Source organism: Molothrus aeneus, chromosome 6, assembly GCF_037042795.1.
Source record: "Molothrus aeneus isolate 106 chromosome 6, BPBGC_Maene_1.0, whole genome shotgun sequence".
Classification (NCBI taxonomy): Eukaryota; Metazoa; Chordata; class Aves; order Passeriformes; family Icteridae; genus Molothrus; species Molothrus aeneus.
In genome coordinates, this window is record NC_089651.1 from 48,303,488 (window position 1) to 48,327,201 (window position 23,714).

A 23,714-nucleotide genomic window follows, 5' to 3' on the forward strand; every position below is an offset into this window, starting at 1 on the left:
ATGACTACAAGATTTCATTGAAACAGTCTCAATCATACTTCTCTACTTGCACAGAGTAACTGGTGAAAAACAACTAACATTTGCTTTGTTTAAAATGAGACCTCACTGTCATAATAATTGCTAGAACCAACCAGGTATCCAAACATTTTCCACAGTAAAAGCTGAAGCTGATTCCTCAATCATTCTTGTACATAAGCCCAGCCACTTCAGTTATTTATAAATCACTTTAGATGAGCAGCTCCTCTTCTTCGTTTACTGCTCCATCTGTCACGTGTTTCTTTTTCAAATGATAAATACAACTTTGGGAACATACAAAATAGCTATATCACAACACCAGAAGGGAATTAAGGAGAGAAAACCAACCTTTTTTAAAAGGCTGCTAATACGAAACAAGTACAGGATCCAATATTACAAATAATTCACTTCTTTTGCTATGCACCTAATAACAGTGATATCAGTTCATCTACTCTGCTGTGAGAAGTAAGAGGATTTATGCTTATATATGGCTCCAGCTTTATCTGGAAAGATGTGAAACAACATATACTCTAAACTACAACTTTGGTTTCTGTGTACCAAAACAGCACTGTGTGCCACTGAATCATACCTGGGCTGAGCTTGCATGAGTCACAACATATTTGAAAGAACATATAGAGAGAGGGAATTTAAACAAAGTCAGGTAAAAAGAAAAAGTTATCCACCCAAATCAATATTTCTTTCTGCTATACTAAGATTTCCTAGTCCTGGCCCTCATTTCTATGATTTGTATTGGAAGTATATAACATCTGACAAGATCAATGCCAACATTATTATGGGACTAAGCCAGTATAATGCAGTAATTGTATCATTCTAGATATTCTATTTCAATAGCAAGGAAAAATATCAAGTTCTTCAATAAAGGAAAAGCAGAACAGGATCATCTAGAAATAAAAAGGGAAAGAGCACATCTACTTGAAGAACAGATTTTAAATTGAAAACATTTGAGATGTAAGCACATATGTTCAGAATCTATAGACAGAAAACTGAATGTGAGCTAACTGAAACTAGCTAACAGTGAAGTATAACAAAAAGTCAAACTAGTCCTGCTCAGCCAGCGTTGGGTAATAAAGATACTTTTTAAGATGTTCAATCTTGGTCCACTGCATTATTTTGAAATCTGACAGAACAAGAAACTGTAAGAACTTGCTGCAGCTCAACTTGGAGTGAGAAACACGTAAAACAAATCATACTTCCTGTGACTCTGGACTAGTTATGGAAGCTGGATTAGGCTCAAGCTTATTTGTTCTACGTAAATAATAGTGAAAGTTTCAGTTTCATGGCCGCCAATCTTGAGAGTTTTAAGAGCAGAATTCACAACCTAGTGTCCTTATTTTAATGCACATTTATGTGAACAGATCATGAACTGCAGAACCAAAATTAACCCCTTATTCCATCATTTAAAGAACTGTTTTTCAGAAAAATACACAATGTTGGAAATGAAGTCAACAACATGCAACAGCAATTTTTCCCAGTCTTCAATAAATCTGGAACTGTGGTGTAGGTTTTTCAGTCACATGACTATATCCAATTTGAAGCCATCCCCTGGTGCATAAAAGGTTCAATTCAAGGTTTACTGCACTAGGGAATACAAGCCAAACCAACCAGAGGCTTTGACCTGCAATGAGACATCCTGGATCCACTCCTGCTTGGAGGCCAGTTTAAAACATTTATGGAATGGCACTGAGGTGCACAGAGAAGAAAGTAACGTCCTGGGGATGCAACTTTCAAGTTTTTATCACCATTTATGAGCTTAGTTTGTGCTGTATTCACAAGTTAATGTAAAACTATAATCATCTCCAATTAACAACAAAAATTTCTTACTGCCATTTGCAGTGTATTTAATTTGTTTTCTATACTGATTTGTATATACTTTCTAACTGTTAATTTGCTTTCTATACTGATTTGTAAATTTGTACCTAATATAATCCTTGTGATACAAACATTATTTCTGATGCTTTAGAATTTCGTCTTTGTCCTGGAATATCTAATTTATCCTCTAAAAACACTCTCAGCATCAGCCAAAAAAAGTTAGCCTCAAGAGGTAAAAATAATCCACTTACTCTAAAGGAAATAAACCACAATTTATAAAAAAATATTAATAGAACCTTGCTGCTTGAAAATTCTCTCACATGAACACTTGAAGAGTCTGAATGCAGCTTCTTTATAGCACTTTCTATGTTCAAGTGCTACATGAAATATTAACTTGCTGAATGATCTAACACAGAGAATTCTTACTTGGGTAAAGGAGGACCAAATAAAAAGAAAAAATGTAAAATATTACAAATACAAAATACAGAGTAGAAAATGAATGTAAATGTTAATATACAAAATGTAAAATGTCACTCAGAATGTTCCATGCCAACTTACACTGTAAGCATTCACAGGCAAGAATTGGTTTTGCATCAATTTAGGTGAACTTGCAATATTTCTGTGTTGTCTGGTTTCTAAGCTTTCTTTCAAACAAAGTGTACTTTTTAAAAGGATTTGACTTTTTCAGTGACAGCCCAGAAGAGCACACTACTTCTTCCAAAAAAGCAGCTTATTTTGTTAATATTACTCCTGCAACTTAGTTCTCTTAAGAGAACTTAAAAATCCCAAACCAAACACCCTCAGTTTTATATGCCAAAGAAAAAGTCCACAACTCAAACATCAAACAACTGTCAATATTACTCAGTAAGATGAATCGGGAATCTCTTTTGTATTGTGCTCTCTTTTACACAGAACATATCTTATGAGACATTTTTCTCTCTCATCCTTCAAAGATCTTTATCCCATGCATTGCCTAACAGCAATTTTTACATTTGGTCTTACAATACTCTTAAATAAAAAAAAAATGTATTTCAGATGTGCTCCTTTCCAAGAAGGGAATGTGTAGACACTTAAAAAGCTCAAATATAAGTATTCCTTTAAGGACCATCTTCCCTGGTTTCCCTAGCACAATCAGAAATATACTTTGTGAATATTCGTTTTGACTGCAAGAATTCTATTTTTTCTATTCTTCTGATACATAACCAGTCACACATTGGTCTTTAATAGCCTACCAAGGCATACCAGCACAACAACAGCTGCTTTCTGTTGTCCAGGAAAAGTTTCATTACAGAGCTTATTAAAGCAAAAGTAAAATTAAGGCTCTACATTTGGATGAGCTGATTCTGAAGCACTTCTACAAGCAGTACAACAGTTAACAGGTGAAATTCCTGGCAGACACCTTCTAAATGTCTGCTTGTAGGAGAGAAATGGAGTACAACATGACACTCAGCAGGCTCAGAAAACCCCTTAAGTCCTTCATGAAGTGTTCAGTATGACCAAACCTGGACTTGGGGCAAAAGTCTAATAAACACGTTGTGTTGCAATCAGTCCACCTCAACCAACAGAGCCAGAAAGTCAGCATTCACATAGAAGTTGTGCTGCTCCACAAATGCAAGAGGATTATGCCAATATTTATCAGCATAACACACACAGGCTGCAGGGCATTTACAAGTAAAGCAATGCAATGTAAAAACAAAAATCAGTTTTGTAGCACATCTCCAGTGATACCAGTGCATGAGGCACTCAGAATAAACATTCAGAAAGGGGATGTTTCTGCTTTAAAGAATATAGACCTGCAGCCAGATTCTGGAACAAACTTTCATTTATTAAAATGATGTGTACAAGGCCAGTGCAACAATCCTAACTATGCAGTTGCTTAATCAGCAGTGTAGAACTGGTGCTATGCAGACTCCTTTCACCTCCCTAACACAGATGACAAAAGATAAAACATGAAGTATACGGATCTAAGATGCAAGGCGAGCACAGCAGAACTAAATACATTTCTGTCTTCCCTATGTTATCAAAGCACATTTTTCTGCTATGTAGTTTTAATCAGATAGCCTCTTTTCCTATTTTTGCTGTACTCATATTTCAAACTGAAGCATACTACTGAAACTAAGACCTTAATTTACCTGTCATATCTTTTCCTTACCATTTACTTTGTATCTCCTATCTGGAACAACATATGAATTCAATTCTAATTCTAGCCCCTTGTGCCAAGTCTTTTTTTTTTTTAAGCTATCATATTTCACCAACACAACCACATCTGAATATAAGATCCACAAGAAGAGCACACACACATCCTTACAAAAAACTGAATAAATTTCTAATTATATTCAACTTCATAAGAAGTATCAGGGCAAGAGTTTCATGATAAACATCTAAACTTCTACTAATAAAATGAAGTAGCTACTTTCATTTTTCTTTCCAAAGAAATTCAGTCAATTTCTATAAACTCCCATATGGAAGTTACTTTACTCTGTGGTTCTGAAGCATCTTTAAAAACAAACCAGGAGAACACAGTGCAGTGATACATCAAAACTGCTTCTCCCATACCACAAAGCACAGTCTTACCGTTTTAATTTCCGCAGTCTCTGTGTATATGCTTCCTGAACTGCATTTTGACATCATGATATCAGCTTGTAGAGTAATCACATAATTTGTAAGCCTTGACTATTAAAAAAAAAAACAAGAACAAAAACCTATGAACTATAAAGCTATTTGAAAAGGGAACTACAATAGCAAGATTAATTGTGGTTAATTCAGTTGCTTAAAAACATTTATGTGTGTTGAGCCTACAACACAACTTGCTGACAGAAACAAACCATTTCGGTTCACTCTGAACATGAATTATTTTAGTTTACTATCAGAATCGAAAATTTAAGATAATTTAGTTTAAATGTGCACATACTTCCCCAGTCCTATTTCTAGGTTACTTTCAAAAATTGTATCACTCTAGCTCATGTGGGAAATACATGGGTAGAGTGATACAATTTTGCTATGTTTGTATAATTGTACTGCTTTTTCCATCCATATGCATTTTCACTTTGACTTAAGATATTAAAAAAATCAGAGTTCAAGCTTCTTTAAACTGCTTCAATTTAAAACTGGAAGAAATACAGTCAACTCATGAAAAAGCAGCACCCATTTCTCTTGATGTATACCAGTCTTTTTAGTAAAAGAAAAAATACTGTGCACTTAAGATCGTGATTTAACTATAGAAGTAAAATTCAGAAAGATACAAATTCATGACAGTGAATTTCTAGATATACTAGCCAAACACAAATATTGTGTATTTATACTGAACATATATATTATATATATATATGCACACACATATGTAAAACTAGAATTTAAAGCAAAAATACCATATTTCAGCAGATCTAGAGTGTTCTTAAAGCTAAAAATTTAAAGAAATTGCACAATACATACACCTGAAAGTGTGAGTTTTGCCAGACCTAAAAAGAGATTGTGAAGCCCAATTTTTTAAAATCAATACTGAAAACTTAAACACAAAATGGATCTTGATGAAAATTTCTCCTCCAATCAATTCCATAAAGTTAACAAAGAGGACACTCCCAAGATTAGTTCAGCATGTTCATTTTTACCTCAAACGCCGATGCTGAGCTTTTCCAGAGTCTCCAATCCTGTAATTTTGTTTCACCCTAGGTAACCTAAAAGGTAACATAAAGAGAGAGCATTTTACCATGAACTGTCATTAAAATCAACTGTGCCATGTGGTAGTCTGCTTTCTTGCATTTTAATATTTAGCTCTGTAGCAAGAGCACATGGTCCTTCAAAATCTAATTATCATATGCCTCTTTTTGGCCAGGGATACAGTCAGCGTCTGAAAGATCAGCCCTTAAGTGCTCAGGAGATATTTGCATGTTTTGTTTTATCTGCTGAAATAATTGCTAGCTAAGGCCAATTAGATTCACACTTTTCTCCCCTGTGCTCCATGCATGTTTCAACTAACACAGTAGAGAAATCCAGAAGAAATTATTATTCAACACATTTAAGAGAGACATCCGAAAGAACATGTTTTTCCAGAAAACAAAGTAAACAGTTATTTTATTTTACAAGAATACAAAAGGAATGCAGCACAGAAAATCTGATGGATATTGCATTCATGTACAAAATAGACTGATAAAAAAAATGAATTCCCTGGGCTGCATTAAAAATTGGTGCTTGCAGCATACATAAATATATCCTTTATTTTCAGGAAAAAATACAGCAAATTGCTTCTAAGATGTAGTAAGTAGAACTTAGATTTATTATAGCATGTTCCTGTTATGTCTAGGTTATTCATTTATTCACTGCCTCTAAACATGAACCAGAATATATATTCCATTGAACCAGAAAATAACCTAACAACAGAAAACTGCCACGTTCACAGTAAAAATATAGAAATATACTCCACTCTCTATATATTTGCAAGTAAAGCTGAAGGGAACAATGCAGCATTTGGAGAGCCCAGCAAAAAGCAAACACAAACAGAAAGAAAGGTTCAATCTTTGTCAGTAAAGCTACTGCCGCATGTGTGGCTTAACAGAGCAAATTTACTTTACTGCCAAATCGTAGATGGCAAACACAAAGCACAGAGACCAGTAGGTAAGATCTGAGAACCAGGAAAGTATATCAATCTAATTCTCCACCAGCACAACCGCTTCCTTCGGCACATGAAGCCACAAGAGCTGGGCTTGAATCAGTCGATCGGAGGGCAGTAGTTACAGCAGGCGTTTGAATGCCAACCTCAAACCAGACGGGCCACATTCCTCAGATGCAGTCAAGGTCTAGCACAAAACAGCCGCGTCTATCACATTAACATCTCAATGGCGCTGCTGCACCCACCCAGACAAAGCCGGGTGCGATCCTTCCCCGGCGGGCCACGGGCACCTGCCCCTGGGACAGCGGCACCGCCGGGGCTGCCCGGCGCCCAACACCCCCCGTGCTGCAGCCACAGCCGGCACGATACTTCAAACAGCATAAAAAGGAAATTATATATAATAAAAAAATTATATATAATATTTTACAGATAATTTTATTATATATATAATTATATGTTAAGTGTATATTATAATTACATGTTAAGTGTAATATATAATTAATATATAATATGTTGATAGTATATATGTATAATATTTTATAGATTATATATTTTATAATTTTATATAATATATAAATAAATTATATATACACATACATATATATATACACACATATATATGTATGTTTAATTTTGCTCTATAGTTTCTGAGAATCTTGTTAAAAACGAGCAAAAAAATTAGAAGGAAAAATTAGCAACATTTTAGAAACCTAATTTTTAGGAATATCAATGTCTTCTATGAAACAGCAAGGCTTCCCCTTTTTTTAAATATCAACTTTTATTTTAAGAGCTCAACATTCAGGTATTTTATGAACAGGCAGAAGGAAAGAGTTCTAAGATAAGCACAGACACTCCTCTGAAACACACCACAAACACAATAAATACTCAAAGCATTAACATAAAAACAAGTATCAGTTCCTATAAAGACATCAAGAGAAGCATCCAAGAAGTGACACAGCGGCTCTTCTGCAAATCTCCAGCGCTCTAGAAATCTGCAAGCAACCACAAGCTACTTCTGCAAATCTCAGCCAAGATCTTCAAGTATCTTGGCTATTTGCTACTGGAACGCTACTAACGCAAAAACCAAGTATCCAAATATATCAGAGAATACAGAATATATCAACAGGTTTTATTTTAATTTCATGGGATTGTAATTCAGTCCTTGAAAATAATCACATTCAGATGATACCTAACTTGCTATTAAAGAAGGAGGGTCAGAAAAAGGATAACTGACGTTTACAGTGTAACACTGCTGTCACACTCTAAGCAACAGGCTGAATCAAAGACTATCCATGTTCTTGCTCTTCAACATCTTTGACAATTTGAAATTAAACAACTAGAGCAATTAAGTCATTATGCAGACTGTTAACAACTTGAAAATGAAGTTATTTTTTAGTAAGTTCTATACAACTGGACTCTTAAAATTACATGGTTTATTTAGTGAATAATTCTTAGGCAAATACAGCTGAATTCCAGCAGTAACAAAGTCCTGCATGATCTTTAGGGGGTAAGGTAAAAACTTCATTTATTATTGGGAAGAAAAAGTACATCTGGGCTAGCATCTTGCCTCTATAATCACAGCTGGTTGCTGAGGGCAGGGGGGAAGGGGTGACTACAGAACAGGACTTATCCTTTTCTTCCTTTTGTTATTTCAGCAACTTAATATTTCAACTATTTTTCTTTGGTTTATTATGGTACAAACAATAAAGTTACATCAGAAACCATAGTACAAACTCCCTACTGCCTCAGATTAATTTGAAAGCAAAATATTCTTTGACATCCAAGGACCTAAGCTTTCATGGAAGTCAGAAAAAAAATTATACTCAGGACACACACCTCTGTAAATATAAAAAAACCTGAACTATACAAACACTCTGAAACCCATGTATTGGTTTTAACAGCAATTAGAATTATGCCACATATTTGAGGGCTTTTTGCTGCATAGGAAAATTGCAGCTCGATGTGTAGATTCTAATTTATGGGTAACTATAATATCAGTATCACTTGTAGGGATAACTGACCATATCTGTGAATTTATTTATCATTTGGTCATTTACTTGGGTACCAAATTATTTACTTGTGATGGTTTAGTTAATTTAAAGGTTATGTTCAAGCTTTTCAGGCACTTAGTCTTTCTACAGGAAGGCAATTAAGCAGACATTAGAGCAGGGATTTCTCCCTTCCCCAATCTGGGGGCAAGCTGTGAGGCAAGTACAGTTCCAAAGCATTAATTATTCTTGCTTTGGATAAGTAAAAGCAGCAGCTGCCCCCTGAATATAACCCCATGTGGAGACTTCAATCCCATTATTTGCATAAACATAAACCCTTTCTCTGCATGGGGCTGAAAGTCAAGCTCCTCAAAACAGGGGTATTCAACAGTTCACTGTTACCACTGTGCCACAACATCCAAAATTACCAAGTTCCCTACATTACAAAAGGCTTTCTCTGAAGTCCTTAATTGTATGATGGAAGGCCAGCAGAAATTTGGATTGTAAATCAAGCTCTAAAATTTCCACCAATTCTAAAATGAGCGATCACATCTACTGCAGTCAGCCATGTCAATTTATGTACAACCCAAGAACCAGTGTTCAAATTCTAGCCCTAGTTTCAATAAAAACACCAACAAAACAAAAAAGTATTTATCATCAATGGTGAATCAAACCAACTCTTCCTAGTGCAACCTTAAAATGTGTATTATATGTTGGGTAGCACATTATTTACTCCACATTTTATGCTCTGTTATTTTCAATTTCATCCTAAAAAAGAACAACTTCTCACCAGTTACACTACTGGGCTTCACGTGGCCTTTCCCTGAAGTGAACTTGTAGGCACACTACTGAAATTTTATTTAATGTGAAGCTGGGATGAAGTCAGTATTAAATTAATAAAAATATGTAGTACAAAGAAACCTTTTTCCTCCCAAATTTAGAAGACATTCAAAGCTCCTCAGCTGTCGAGAATTCATCAGAGTGAAAAAAAACCCCACAACAACCAAAAAACACACTTGATTATTTTATTGAAGGAAAATATGTGAATTAACTTTCAAGACCTTTCCATAGGCCCACTAGGTTGTTATTTTTGTTTTGTTTATTTCTTGTTTGGTTTGTCTTTGTTTTTCTTTTGGAATATGTAAGAATATGTAAAGGTGAAGATGCTAACCAGGTTGAGTCAACACCCCTGGAGGTGTTTAATGAAATGTGTAGATGTGGCACTTAGGGACATGGTTTTGGGTGGACTGGACAGTCTTACATTGATAGCTGAATTTTAGGGGTTTTTTCCCTAAATCGTATGGAATTCTACAATGCTATGAAAATGCTCTGTGGCAAACCAAGAGTGTTGCAAGGGCTCTCACACAAGACACGAGCAGAATAAATGTGCATCATGTAACAAGATGTGACTCACTTCCAAAGTGGAGAAGCTATAGTTATTTCCCTCTATGTAAATACATACACTTAGACTAGAACATGAGCAGTCCTTCACATTCTTTACAGTTAAACTACGATAAGACTTCAGCAGATCTTATCAATTAACAGCTTTTATCTTTTAATGCAATCTTTATTTTTCAATATTGTCCAATAAAGCAAACATTTGCACACTGGCTGGGGTTCAAAAGTGGTGAGAAGCCATAAATATTACATTTTACCAGTATAATGCTTCAAGCCTCATGTAGCAATTTCATACCACAGGTTATCTGGAGCACTGCTGACCTTCCAAAACAACTGACACAATACTGAAACTGAATGAAAAATATTCAACAATTTACTTGGCAAAAAGGTAGTGACAGAAGAGCTGAAGCCCTTATTTAAGGTAAAGTGGTAAAAAATACCTACAAGATAAGACATGTTTGTTCTGTGTACTGTCAGTCCTTAGCTATTGGTAGGAAAAACTGGAATGATTTGTACAGACTTGAGGACTTCCTCTTGTGCTAAGTAACTCCAAAGGTTTTCATCTTCAATTAAAGCTTCTTTTTTAATAAATGCCTTAAATCAAATTCTTAGGTTTAGGAGTAAACATGGAATCCTAACTGAATTTGAAAAATAAAAATATTTAAGAACTACAAAATGCAATGTGGACAGCTTCTTTTCCCCAATATGTGGGGTCAGAGGTGTGTAAATATTTTCTTTCCTTCTTTGAAAGCTTTTCATGTTGTGATCAAGCATGAAAGCTGGAACAATGTCAAACATACTTCACTGCTAACAGAGGAGGTGGTTTAACCAGTTCATAAAGGTCCCTTAGCTCCAATCCTGCTGCAACTAAGCACCACTAAACCTTGCAGTGCAGAGATCCAAATCAGAAAACAGACCCATCCCTGATTCATCCATCAATCTTGCACAGTAGCAGAACAAATTCAAGACAAAAAAGAATAAATTGAGAAAATAGGTGTCCTTGAGAGAGTTCTCTGAATGTATATTGTAGGTATCCTTCCCTTATGCCAAATGTAGATTACAGTTCAGTGCAGTATTAATCCAATTTTCTACATTAGGTCTGCTAATACCATATACTGATGGATACTCTTAATTATGTGGGTTAAAAAAAAATATATAAGTTGTTCCTGCTCATTGAATGCTAACAAAAGCTCCAAAACCTGAAATAAGCCGCTTTGCTACAGCAATCATTAAAAAAAAAAAAAGTTTGGGAGGCACGAAGGTGGAGAAAACTTTTTACCTTTAATTTTCCAGAATGGAGTGAGAGCTATTCCTGCATATATACAAAAGCATTCCCAGATGGGCAAATGACAGGATTGTTCCAGACATTAAAGCAGTTGTAAATACTGGATATAGTATTTACTGAATACTCATTTAATGATTATAGAGGCAATTTAGAAGGAAAGAGAAACTAAATTATTGTCAATTCCATTTTTTATATTATTATCTAAAACTACTCAGGCCTGAGAAATAATGTTTTAAAGGAGTTAAATCCCTGTAAATAGTGCAACTGAAGGTTTCCGACACGATGTTGAGTTCTGGAAGCAATATAACGAAGTTAATATAGTACTAAACCTGTCAATTAACTCTTCTGCTAAGCACAACTCAAAATTAATATATTCCTAAAGTCGTTTCAATTCCAGTCCCTGTTTAATGTAATATTGTGTCAATGTATTATTGACACAATATTACATTAAAAAAGACACATATTCGTACACGACCCTAGTCCACAACCATTAGTTGAAGAGAGTTCCTTTCTTTTGTCATATTAACAGACAGTCCTGTAATTCAGTCAGCTGTGAACTGCGTTTTCAGAGCAGAACACAAACATACAAGTTTGAGTAGAGACTCCTATCATAAGCAACAGTGCAGATTTTGCTGTATTCACGATTACTGGCTCCACAAATCCTGGTTATTAAAAACCAGAAAATACAAAGTGAAAGAAAGAATTCCTTCCTGTTTTTACCACATTAGCTGTAGTTTGCATTGATGTTGCCAAACCACCAATTATTATGCCTGGTATCATCTAATTACCAGAAGTACAGCAGCTTGATTGCAGCAACATTAAATAGCAACATCGAGCAACTATGAGCAAAACCTCTGAGGTGTTTTCTTAATTCAATAGTTCTCAATTTTCAGAAAAAAAATGCAGCCAAATTCTGTGAGGCTGACTAGCAGCTGCATTGGCAGAGCCTGGACTACCTCCCCTTTCTGCTGCTGCTGTGCTCAGCTTCTACTTTGGATATATTAAGACCTACCAGAAGAACACAGTAACAGCCTGGCAGGTACAACCCTGGTGACTGACAAAGAATGACCTGAAAGGACGGAAGAATCTGGATAAGCAGTAGAACACATCTCCTCCATTCTGAATGGGGGAAACAAAATTCAAATTCACATACCAACTCACACAGTTATCACTGTATCACTCCTCCAGTCTGGGCAGCTCTGCACATGCATCAATTCTTTCACTTAATGATGAGTACTGCATTAAGAGTACTTTCTTCCCCACATTTATTCTCACAGTACCCTGCAGATGACCAATTCCAGCAGGTCAGACTATGCTTCTCCAGAGATCAATCAAGCCCAGACTCTCTGAAGACATCCATGAAGCAGCACAGAAGTGAAAGGCAGCGGCAATGAACACACAGTCAGACTGGATGGATCAGAAGAAATACTGGGAGCATGCAAGAACTTGAATTAGTTATGAGGGAATCAAAGGAAAGGTGCAATATTCTAGAAGCAAACAAAAAAAGACATGAATGCAATCAAAGATTTGGAAAAGCAGAGATACTTCAGATTTAAAAAAAAAGAAATAAACAAAAAAAAACCCCAAAACCCTACCATAACTCTTTATATACCAAATAATTTCTTTTATCAAGAAGGAATAATCAAGCATTTTAAAGTTAATTACTCCACCATTAACATGTCAATACAGCAAGTCCAATTAAATCAGAGGTATTAACATCCCCAATTTTCATGCATACTGGTAAGCATCCCAGATTTATACTAGGAAAGCTTAAATCTAGGGTTATTACAAAACTACCCTATTAGTGGGAACTTACATTGTTTTTATAGTTTTCCTTAGAAATGACTGCATCCATATTGATATCGTTTAGGCTGATTCACAACACAGGTATCTGACTAAGCAGAAGAATAGCATCCCAGCCATCAACATTGCAGCAATCACACCGTTATCCTTATTAATTGTTATACTGAACTATGTAGAACAACTTTCCCCCTGCATACTCCAGTGTATTTGGAAAGAATTTATAACTTAATTAATGCAAATTTATACTACATTTATAATAATAAAAGTTGAAATTATTCAGAATAAATATTTAAATACAAGTGACTTTCAATTTCATTGACTAATCATTTGCTTTCATCAGCTAATGAGCAGCTTATTTGAGTAGGCATACATAGATGCATTAAGATGCCTAAAGAGGCAGATAATTGATGACTTCCAGAATGACTTAAGCAGATTACATGCCTAACTTTCAATGGAGATTTCTCTCTTCTTCCTCAGCACTGCTTTCTCAACACTGAACAGGAAGTCTCTCACTTCTCTTTAACTAATGATTTTAAGAAATTACCTTTTTCGTAATTTCCTAATTTACAATTCAAGCTACTTCAAATACATACTAAGACTGGGGAAAAAAAAAACCCAAACCACTAAAGCAAAAAAAAAAAAAAAATCCCAAAAACCAACAGCTAGGCTTCTAAGACTTGTAATAGGAAAGTAGTTTTGAAATAAAATTTTAAAGGTATGTGATTTTTAAGTTAAAAATTAAGTTTGACCTTGTTGCACAGACAAGACGTTAGAGAAACTGAGACTAATCAACTAAAGCAATGAAGTACATTGAAAAGGAAGAGTGCCTTAAATCCTTATGAGCAAGCTGTCACTGAGAAGAGTGACCTTATTACTCCTCTTTTAGTAGGATTAAGCATGTGGCATGTGCAGAGGTTTTACATCCCATCATTTCACCAGATCGATATTTCACTTTTACTTCCTCAAATATGCTTATAAAAATCTGCAGCTGGTTGTACAAATGTTTCTAAAACAATCAGAGAAGAAATAAATTCCTGATGTAAACAAAGCACAGGAAAGATTCTTTTCATTTTATCACTTTCTTTTTCATTTCCACTCAGCAGCAAGACAAAACACTGTATAATAAAGGCTTCCTGGTCACAGCTTACCATGCATTTAGTACAAACACTGTTACACCCCCAAAGCATCACTCTCACCTTCGCCTCCATCTACCTGCTGCCCCCACAACTGTTTCCAAGTCATCTGTGACCACAGCTGAGTCAGACTGTAACAGAATGAAAGAAATCACACAGAATAAATTGTTCCTTAGATGAATTAGTCTTGTTAAGTGTTCCATCTTGATTAGTGCACTGATTATAATTACTTTTATTAAAAAGTTGTTCATATCTCAGAACAGTACTTGCTAAAGAAGTGTTGTTAAATCTAACTATTTTTTTAATTTAATTTTCATAGCATAATTTTCCCCTCACTTTTTGCCTATCCTGGATTTACCACAACTGATTTTCATGCACAAATCCACAAAAGTACTGTCATAACACACTTGTTTATAACAGCAGCTATTAACAGTAAGTGAGAAAGTATAAAGTCGAGAAAAACATGGAACAATTATTTCAATTAATTGCTGAAAAGTAGTAGTTTGAGATTAGTTTTCATGAGTGTAGATCCAATCTGACGACAACCTAGTGCTCAATGAAGGAACTCTATTGTCACTGCTCCTTCCCTTCTCTAACAGCTTTGACACTTGTCTGACTTCCTGAGAGAAAAATAGCTCCGGACAATATAACCAAGTGGTATTTTTTTTTCCTTGACCTAGGCAAGTTTTCTACTGGCTCAGCAAGCTGAATGAAGTAAGTTGATATGGATCAGAGGAGTATTAGAGCTGCCATGAGGAGGAGGTTGTCATCTACTTTGACAGCCACTTGAACACCTTCATTACAGAAAACAAGGAATTCAACAGGTTTTTGACTGTGCAATTTAAAATCAGACACCAGCTTCTTTTCTCTATTGCCAACTGCTGCTGAACTGTGTTACAGAGATCAGTCAAATTTCCAACCCCAAAACTTCTTCCTGTGTGGTCCAAACTTATTTAAATGGTGCCAGAGGAAACACCTACAGGCAGCAGACTGCAGTAAAGGGATGAACCGATAAAGGGTTTTAACAACTCCTATTAGCTGGCAATGTATGCATTAGTGGCACACTACTCCAAATGCCTGCCAGAAATCAGCACCTGCTTCATCATTATGCCACTCACTACATGCCCCAAAATTGTCCAATAATTCCTTGCAGATCCTCATCAGCTGAGATAACAACTGGTCAGTAGACAGTTTCAACAAATCATGAATTTTGTCACTAAAAACTCATCCTGTACTCAGTTTAGGCAACACATAGTCATTAAAAGACCATTTTCCAGATAACTTACTATTAATCAAGGCAGGTTTAACTTCTTAACTTCAACACAGCAAAGCATTAACTATGCAAAGATTACAACAGGGAAAACTGCTCATCTCCTGGAAGTTGATCATACGTCTTTCAAAGACTCAGGGAGTTCATAAATGTCTTTGGCATTCTTCCAATCCTTTTTTCAATTAAATACTTGAAGATAAAAACACATTACTTTCCTAAAACCTACATGCTTTCTCCTCCAGAGCTTCATCACCCATCATGGCTCAAACCCATTGCTTTCAAATCCCTCAGTAGGTGGTATAGCCACACTTCTGTAGTGGAAGATTTAATTAACTCAGAGCCTTTGTGACTGATTGCACAGTAAACAAATCAACTTATCTATTCACTATATAAACCTATGGATATACTGGGTATACATTTCTGGAAATACCTGGATATGTGTTTATTTTTTGATTTATAATCTTTGAAAGTATATAGACAGTTTCTTGTTGCCCTATCACTCACAGCTTGCTATCTTTCTTTAGAGTTCAATATTCTTTAGAAACAACAAAGAAGAAAAACTTTCCTCACACGTGTTTTTTACAAGTTGTAAAAAATTGTGAGGCTGTCCATGAGACCTTGCTGGCAGTAACTGTGGAAATTATGAAAAAGATACAAAGATAACTCCATGGCTCTCAGTAACAAGCTTCTGTCACTTCCCCCTTACAGTCTCTGCCATTCACGCTGACTCTGTTCACTAAACTAGTAGAAAACATTCATATTCCAAATTTCCTCTTACTTTGTTTCACACCAACACCATGTATAAGCAGCAAGAAGAACAAATGACAAGAACACACACATCATCCCGAGGACTCAAAAAACACACACCAGAAACAGAGGTTTACATGTGTGCTTGTTTGGGGTATTTTTGTTTTAAGAAGCAGTATACTTTTTTATGCTCATTATCTATCTCCAATAGTAATTTAGCTTCTACAGTCTTGAAGGTCATTGAGATAGCACTGTGTTAGACAGCAAGAACCATGAAAAATTATCTTCAATAACTGGGGGCAAAGGGAGAAGCATATATTTTTTGCCCCAAAACAAATTTTAAAGTTGTTAAGAAGGGATATGACCTCTGTTATAGAGCAAGTTGACAATATGGGCATTTAACTTTAGTTGAAAGATGGCAAAGGTTGTGGGTCACTAAAAAAAATTGACCAGACTTTTGCTTGTACTGTAAGCACATTCATTTTATGTCTTCTTCCAAAAACAAAGCCTGGGAGCCATTGACCATGAAGATATAGCAAAGAACAATTTTGCCTGCTCAGAAAGACACAGCTTCAGTGAGGAATTAAAAGTCTTACTTAAGATTGATCCCAGACACTAATATCCTGAATAAAGAAGATATACTATAAATTAATATTATTAGTTCATAAAACCCCAGTTAGTAGATCATATTCAATACACTTAAATGTTTTAAGGTATGCAGAATATAAATATCTGAAAAATGCCTTTTATTTATGCACTTGAAAGTTAAATGCAAAAGAGGAACTGAAAACAAAAATACCTGAATTAACTTGCCAAAATTTAGTGAGAGAAGTTAGGTCTTCTATGGTTCGAGTGCTGTCTAGAATTCAGACCACCTCTAGAAGTTTTTACTACAAACTACAAGGCAACTTCACCTTTAGATAGCTAAGCCTTTTTCATTCATTTCTGCTTGAACAAAAAAATATAGAGCAGAAAGATCATAAAAGGCCAGTAACAGTTCAAAGAAAGCTGTAAGGAATTTGGTCTAGATCAGAAACCAAGGAGACTTTGCAAACGAAAGAGAAACATGAATTGCAAAGGTAGCCAGCCCAGACATGCTTGCATAGCTAAATCACCTCAGTGGAATCAAAAAAATTAATTTTAAAAAGCAAAATGTATTTACCTCACTTCCTAAGAAAAAGGGATTTATGCAATCAATAAGTAGACAGGTCTAAAACTCCAATTCAGTTTTCAAAAACAGAATCCCTAAATTCTTATATTTAAGACCAATTTCTTTACTGCTACCCGGCTACTTACTAGCATCTCAGCTGAGGAAAAGGCTGCTACATGGCTTGACAAATTATCAAGAATCAGAATCCAAAAGAGGACACAGGCACCAGAAATCAGGTTTTAATAACTGACAATAAGGGGTTGGTTCAAACATGCATTTGGGGTCGGATTTTTTTTTATGTTTGTATGTGCATTTACACAAATGAAAAAACACAATGATACTGATATTTAAAACAAACAACGAAATCCCAAGGCCAGCTTGGGTCAGTCCCAAACTGACCACCTGTTTCCAGCAACCAATCCTTCAAGTCAGAAACCACCCTGGTGCTTCTCAGATCTCTCACACTCATTCAATGAACCCAAAGGAATGAATCCTTTATGAAGAATAACAGAATATTTAAAACATGGGCAGAAAATGATCCTGACAGCTTACATCACAGAAGTACTGAGTCACTGACATAAAGAGAAGAAAGCACAACAAATCAAGATTTTCTACTACCAAAGATCAAGAGAGAACTCTTGATTTTCTGTCTTGGTAAGAAGGAACTCACTAGTAACACCCATGCCAACCAAAACACAGATCACAAACTGGCAAGTGTATTGCACTTCAAGGAAGGACCACAACAAGCAGCACTGAAGTCTCTTGGATCCAGGAGTATTTACAACAGGAGAAACTGGAAAATATTGCCCTTTCTTCTCTCCCATCAAAGAACAGCCTTTCAACACCTCCAGCTGCGCAACAAAGCAAGTAAATTCCTTGACACGAGTTTCAGTTCTCTGCTTCATGACTGTATGATTTTGAAGGTAACAAATATAATGGAAAACTGATTTAACTAATGCAGTCTGCAATACAGATCAGAAATAACAAGGGAATTACAAATATACCACTCAACATGCATTATGTTACTAGATAAGCATGCAAGAACTATCAAAACCAAGAGTTTACCTAATATTATTATATGGCATAAAGTGGGCACTACTTTGTTCTCTAGATTAAGTCTTCTAGAATGTTTATTTTAGTAACAGTCCTAAAGCCACCATACCCCCAGTCAATACAGTTTAAACACCAAAACTTGAAATGTCAACGAAGACTGTAACTTCAGCTAAAAAATGAACTTTTAGTTTTTACTATATAACAAGTTTCTTCTCTTCTGGTTTATCACAATACATATGGTACTCACAAAAGGCTAAAGGATGAAAAAATAGACGTCAGGAAGGTGGAAAGCAAAATCGTGCTTTCTGATCTACTCCAACTATTCTTAGCCTTCAGGACATAGCATTCTAAAAGCACATTCCAAACATTTTACAGAAGCTCCTGTTTTGCAGAACACTCTAATTATACTTTTACTTTCTTTAAAAGTAGCACTTCCTGAAAATATCTATATAAATAAAACCAAACTTCTATCAGTCTGAAGAATTTATTTGAACACATGAAGGTGACGGTCGGTGGTTGGTTACAGTCGGGCACTGGGACATAGGAGCCACCTTGCTGTTGTGCCAACAACCTATCACACTCAGCATACTCCCTAGTTTGTGTTACCTACATGAGAGGGAAAAAGGTCAGAGAAAATTATGGACAACAGAACAACCAATCTCAGAATGTTCTGAAGTTCTACTTGCTGCCTTTTCACCGGCCCCAAAATCACAAACCAGACACAGGTGATAAAAAGGGGTTACCTTTACAAGGGTCCTTATGGTGTGTAACATGCTGGATGAAAAGTGCCCAAGATGCACACATAAAATAAAGCAGATACAATTTTTCTATGTTTAGAAATCAGCATAACTTACAAGAATCCCCAATTAGAGACATAGGTGATGAGGTAATTCCCCCCCTGGTTCCACCCTTTTCTGAAACTCCCCCCTAGGATAATAACTAAACTTTGTTCATAAAAATGTGTCTGGAGAAGTCATTTTGACCACAGTTCCAGGAGGACCTAACCTTGGACCTGCAGGGCTTGGTGCCGCTGGGGAATTTCTTTTGTCTTTCTGTCCAATGCAGTAGGTAAAATGCTAGCTACAAATACAATAATATATATGTAAAGAATAAAGAGAATATATAAAAGCAAAAAAGGCAAAATCCCCTTTGGTATCAATAGATTAACATATGCCCCAAAATAAAAAAAAACCTGTTTGTAGTCTTTGCACTTACTGTAATGCTCATCGACCCTAAAGCCGTAGAATCCTTTCCAAAATCTTCCTGAATTCTTGCTCTCACTTTTATTCTAGAGCTTATCTGAAGAGAAATCAAATTATTTCAGCTGTTTTATCCATTTTGCTAAATAACTCCTTGCTCTTTTAAGAATGCATGTGTTTTCATTTGGTTTTGCAGTAATTTGCATTCAGTACAGATCAATGCACCTTTAGTCAGTTCATACTGAAAGCCAGCATGGGTCGAGCAGATAGACTCTGAGCACCTGTGCTGAGGCAAATCCATACACTTTGCTTGAAAAAGTGACAAAGTACTTTGCACATCTTTGAGGTGGGAAAGGAGAAACATGTATTGTCTACAAAAAAAAAACAAACATGAAAATACATCTGTTTTTGAACTGCAGGTTTTAGGTTTTTTCCATTTGTATGCTACAATGTATTTTTAAAAATAAAGAAAGAAAGAAAAAAGTATAACTTCTAGAAAAACATTAGTGTAATATAATAGACAAAACAGCTTGGTTGGCTTCCCCCTACCAGTAACCAGTGGAGGACATGTATGGAGCTGTGTAATTGCAGGGCAGGCAGAAGTACCTTCCATGGACCAGCCACCCTGGTGTTTGCCAAGACTGAAAAGATACTCTGCTTTTTAGAGCCTGGGATGAATTTCACTACAAATTAATTGTTTCAATTGTCTGGTAAACTTCTGGAATTCCAAATAGACTGATGCACCACGTCTGTCACTTACACACAGTGTAAAGGAGTATCACATTTGTGCTCAGTCTGCAGGATACAGAAATCCTTCAAAAACAGGAGAAACAAGCAAACAATCAACATTTCCCTCTTCTACTTTCTTCGTGGCTCCCTTTGTGATGATTGTTATCCCTTCACTGGGATGTCCTTCCTCATGTGAAAAGCCCTAGTCAATTTTCCATCTACACTACTCCTGGCCTAATACAACCTTTCTACAGTAGAAGAGAGATAAAGGGAAAATACCCTAACTGCATTTAATAATAAACATATAGACTGAGAACAGGTTTATACAATCACATACTGATGTCACTGCCTTCTCAATTAACTGCTAAATCTCGTATTAATTGCTTTGTGGCTGCCAAGTACTGACCTGCCACTTTCACAGAACTGTATCATCAGGATGCTTTGAAGAACACCAGTAGCTAATTCAGGGTCAACACTTCTGAACAAATATATACATATTTTTAGCCCTACCAATTAATAAAGTAACAATCCAATTACTAAACATGTAAAATAAGCACCTTCCACCTGAAAACTGCTAGTAGCATCTTCAAAGCTCATGGACCACAGTGTGGAGATAGACAGTAAATAAAGATTCTCTTAAGAGAGAGCTTAGGAAAACACTTATGAAATGAATTTCAGTTAGTGTCTGTATGAACTTGCTAAAACAAGCACCACTCCCACCTACAGAACACGCACGTGCAATCAGCATTTCAGCAGAGCATCCAGAGTGGCTTATTTAAAGAAAATATATAAAACACAGTAAAACACGGCAAACTGAGGGTCTGCAAAGGTAACTGTTTTGATTACCACGTTTACGGAAAGAAAACGAAGACAATGTTCCAACCTACACACTTTCACCACTTGAGCCAACCACCTAACTTGAAGACCAAAATCTTAACATCAAAAATACTCAAAGCTGATCTGAAGTGCCAAACATCTTCTGGACTGTTAGCAGTTAACCGAGATTCACTATTCACTTTGAGAGTCACTTTTATTGAACACTAATTTCTGATTAAGCAGAATGCACACAAAAAATACTTTTTTTTTTGTCAGATGACTATCATCCCCTATTTTTTACTCATGCGGGCTACATCTATATTACCTAACACAGCAACGAAGTCCTGTGCAAAAATATGTGTCTTTTAACCTTTCACTTTTCAACACACATTCACACAGCAGAAGGTCTGCCTTTAATCAGGCTGTCTTAATTTACCTTAGAAAAGGATGGAAAGGAAGCAAAGAAGAGCCAAGACGTTTTTATACCGCCTTTAACATCAGCACTGCTGCGTTTAAACTCCTTCACTACCCGCCAGTGCTTTTTCCTGGACACGGCGGGAGGGCCCGGAGCCCCCAGGAGAGTCCGGCGCGGCTGCCCGGGGGGCGCCGCTCACAGACAAAGCCGAGCGGGGCCGCAGCAAGGCCCGGCCGTGCGGGCCCCACCGGCGCCGGGGGAGCTGCCCAGGCCGATCGCGGGGCCCGGGCGCGGGCGGCCGCTGGGGCGGAGACGGGGCAGCACTGTCCGGGCCCCGGGAGGGACGGGCTGCCGCCATCCCACCCCGCTGGCGGCGGCGCCGGGGCCGCGGGAGCTGCGGCCAGCGGGCGCGACACACCCGCGCTCGGCCGCCATGCAGCTCCCGGCGCGCCATCTCCTACCTGCTCGGACCGGACCCAGGCCGGCGCTTCTCCCTACTACAGGCCGCGTCTCATTGTGCTCCCGCCGCCGCCATTTCCCCGCCGCCGCCGCTTCAGTCCCCGCAGCTGTCAGGTCCCTCCATTCACCTGGGCCCGGGACGGCCTCCCCCTCCCTCCCTTGCCCCTGCGCTACGGCCGGCGCTACGCAAACGGAGCGCCGCCCCCGCCCCTCCCGCCCGTACCAACGGGGGCCGCCCAGCGCCCGCGGCGCAACCCCGCTCCGAGAATTCCGCCCTGCGCAGTCCGCACGCTCCGCATCCCAGCACGCTATGAGAGGAAGCAGACGATTGGCGGCCGCAGCCGGGTAAAAGGTGAAAGGTTCGCCAGGCGGCCAATGGGAGGGCGGGATACAGCGACTGCCGGAGAGCCGCGGGCGCTCACGTGCGTGCGTGCTCCCGCCCCTCCCCCGGCGGAGCGGAGCGGGCGCTCGGCCATGCCCGCGGCGGGCGGGTCTCGCGCGCTCGGGCGGGGGGCGCGCGGAGGCGCTGAGGCGAGGGCGGCGCCCGCCATCTTGGGAGGGAGGCCGAGGCCCCGGCCTTCGCTCCTTGTGCCACTGAGGGTCATGGAGTGCCGGATCTGGGGGAATGGGGTTGTTCTATTGCATGGCAGGCCCTAGGGGAAAAAGGTGATCCCTTTTGGTGATCTCTCCCTCTATTCTCTATCTCCCCTCTCCCTCTGTTCTCTATCAAAAATCCCACCTTTCCACACACTAGTGGCCATTTCCATAAGAAGTCACCTCCCTGCCACAGGCAAAGCGCTACTTTTCCCCTGGGGAGCCTTCAGTCCTTGCTGGTGCAGGGCCCAGAAGAAGAAAGGACAGCTGAAGGTGGTTGGGTTGTGCGGGCTCCCAAGGCAGCAGCGTCTCCTTCTGTCACTGCGTGAGGCAGATTGTTGCCTGGCTGGAGCACTGGTCTCGTTCCAGTACTTTGGCAACACTCCGTTGATCTAGTAGATGTTGCTACTAAATATTTTTAGAAGTTCCCTGAAATATCTGGAATTAAACAGCTGGTGTAGGGTAAGGTTTTGCCACTACCAAAACCCTTCAGGCAGAGGTGAATGAGTTACATTTGTGTTAAGCCAGGGGACCAAGTGAGAGTCTCCTGTGATCTCATGTGCTTGCATAAGGACTGCATGGTGATCGACCTTGGTGCCTGACAAAGAAGATGACCATAAATGCGATGCTACTTCTGGCCAGCCACTGCCCCTGTAAGTTGTGTGGAAGGCAGTGTGTTTTCACTGGAAGATCTGTCACTGGATGTCCAGCTTCCTCCTTCCATCTGCTCTCTACCAGGACTTGCCATTGTAACACCATTTTAACACAGCTATGCCTGCAAATCAGTATGAAAAATCAAGCTGACTAGAGCACTCCTAAGGTTCATTTAAAACAATCTGAGTAAAATTACTTCAGATTCAAAGTGATCTAGAGGCCTGGGGTATTATCAAATTAAGTATTTTCTTGGCACAAACCTCTGCTGCTGTTTAGAGCACAACTTCTCAAATGCCTGCCATTCTGTTGTTAAATGTTACAGTACTGGGTATTTTTATAGGATTGAAAGGGCATCCTTCTGTTTTTTTATGGATGGAAGAATAATTATATCCCATGACAAAAGCTGAGGAAGAAGAGCAGCTGTTCAGTCTTATCCAGTGGGAACTGTCAGAGCATATGGGTCTATTTTTCCAATTTTAGCTGAAGTACTGAAGGAAATTGGCATTCTTGATTCCTTCTAACATGAAATAGAGCAGAAAGAAACCCTCCTTAGTGCAGGCCATGGTTAAA

General features: G+C 38.0%; 1 protein-coding gene across 1 annotated transcript in view; it reads right to left on the reverse strand.

Annotated features, from left to right (window-relative positions):
• The window catches only part of DICER1 (dicer 1, ribonuclease III), a 63,191-nt gene extending 41,156 nt beyond the window's left edge, over nt 1-22,035 (reverse strand). Inside the window, exons 1-3 of the mRNA XM_066551564.1 lie at nt 21,899-22,035; nt 5,454-5,519; nt 4,420-4,518 (exon numbers count right to left, since the gene is read on the reverse strand). The gene's annotated coding sequence lies outside the window, so the exon portion shown is untranslated. The remainder of the gene's footprint in view (nt 1-4,419; nt 4,519-5,453; nt 5,520-21,898) is intronic.
• Between the last annotated feature and the right edge of the window lie 1,679 nt (nt 22,036-23,714).